Source organism: Penaeus chinensis, chromosome 7 (genome assembly GCF_019202785.1).
Source record: "Penaeus chinensis breed Huanghai No. 1 chromosome 7, ASM1920278v2, whole genome shotgun sequence".
NCBI lineage: Eukaryota > Metazoa > Arthropoda > Malacostraca > Decapoda > Penaeidae > Penaeus > Penaeus chinensis.
In genome coordinates this window covers 20,970,884-20,973,383 of record NC_061825.1, presented here as the reverse complement: position 1 = coordinate 20,973,383, position 2,500 = coordinate 20,970,884, and positions in this window count along the sequence as shown.

Genomic DNA, 2,500 nt, shown 5'->3' with positions numbered 1-2,500 from the left:
GTTTCACTGAATAGGATATTTAAACATACATATTATTAAAAAATATTTTTTTTTCTCATCCGTTTTTATTAAAGAATCTATGTTCAGGTTTCTAATTCTGTCATCGGAAATACAATACCATCATTATTGCTGTTTTTATCATCATTATCATCATCCTCATTATCATTATTATTGTTATTATTGCCATAGCTATTAACATTTATGTTATTATTCTCCTTATCATTATCATTAATAGTAGTAGTAGTATGTGTAGTATTATCATATATCATTAGCATTCTTACTGTCATCAGTGTTATTGATATTACCATTACTATTGTGATTATGATGATGATGATGATTATTAATACAATTATAAGTATTATCATTATTATTATTATTTTTATTATTATTATTATTATCATTCTTATCATTATTACTACAAATATTGTCATTGTTATAATCAGTATTACTATTGTCATCTTTTTTATCATCATTAATATCAATATTATCATTATTATTGTTATCATCATTATCATCAATATTATCATTATTATTATTATAATCTTTATCATCACTCATGTTATCATTATTATCATTATTACTATTATTATCAATGTTATTTTCATCATCATTGTTATTATTCTTGTAGTAGTAATAGCAGTAGTAATATTATTATCACTAGTTTTATTGTTATTATTATCAAGATTATCATTATCATTAGTAGTACTAACAGTAGCAGTAGCAGTAGTAATTATCATGAATATTTTTTTTATTATTATTTTTAATATTATTTGTATTATTATTATTATCATTATTATTATTACTATTATTATTATTATCATTATTACTATTATTATCATTATTATTATTGTCATTGTTATCGTTATTTTCATAATAATAATAATAATAATAATAATAGTTATTATCATTATTATCATCATTATTATTAGTAGTATTAGTATTAGTATTATTATTAACATAATTATCATTATTTTTATTCTCATTATTATTATTATTTTTATTTCATAACTTACACTATTAATAGCAGTAGTAGTATTCTTAGTTTAATTATTTTCATTAATATGATCATGGTTAATATTTTCGCTGCCATGATTATTTTTATTATCATTTTTTTTACTATTATCTTTATCATTATAATAATAATAATGATAATAATAATGATAATAATAGTAATAATAATAATAATAATAATAATAATAATAATAATAATAATAATAATAATAATAATAACAAAACAATAATAATAATAATAATAATAATAATAATAACAAAACAATAATAATAATAATAATAATAAAATAGCAATTAACATTATGTTATATCATTATTAGTAGTAGTATCACCCTGAATAACAATATAATTATTTTGATTATTATCATCCTTATTATGATCATCATCATCATTATTATTATCATTATTACTTCTACTACTACTACTACTATTACTACTACTGTTATTATTATTATTATTATTATTATTATTATTAACATTATTATCATTATTATCATTATTATTATTATTATTAATATTATTATCATTATCATTATTATTATATTTGTTATCATTCTTGTTATTAATATCATTATTATCATCATCATTGGGTATGATTATTATTATTATTATCATTATTATTATTATTATCATTATCATTGTTATTATTATTATTACTTATAATTATATTAATATCAAGATATATAAATATAAATATAATAACAATAATACTAATAATAATAATATCAATAATAATATATATCAGTAGTACCATTGTCATTTTCATTAAAATTATTATTGACATCATTATCATTAACATTATTATCATTATTATTTTCAATATTGTCATTCATATTATTACTCATATCATTTTCATTATAGTTATGGACACCATTATTTTTGTTGTTATTATTATTAGTATTATTATTATCATTATAATAATAATAATTATTATTATTGTCATTATTGTATTGTTATTATTATCATTACTGTTATCGTTGTCATTATTATTATATATATTGTTATTTTTATTATTATCTTCATCACCACCACCATGTTATAATTAATATTACGTTATTATTTTTTATTATCATTATTGTTATTATTATATCACCATTGTTTATTATCATTGTTATTTTTGTTATTATTATTATTGTTATTATTTTATTTTTTTTAATTGTTGTTACTGCTACTATTGTTATTGTTGTTGTTATCATTGTTACTATTATTATCATTATCATATTTATTGTTAGTAGTAGTAAAAGTAGTGGTAGTAGTATCATTATTGATAACATTATTATCATCATTATTATTATTTTATTGTTATTATTATTATTCACATTAGTAGTAGTATTTTTATACTATCATCATCATTATTATCATTATCATAATTTTTATTTCCATTATTATTTGTATTATTATTTTCATTATTATTTTGATATTAATAAGCATTATCATTATTATCAATATTATTTTATTATTAATAAGATTTATTATCATTTATATTATT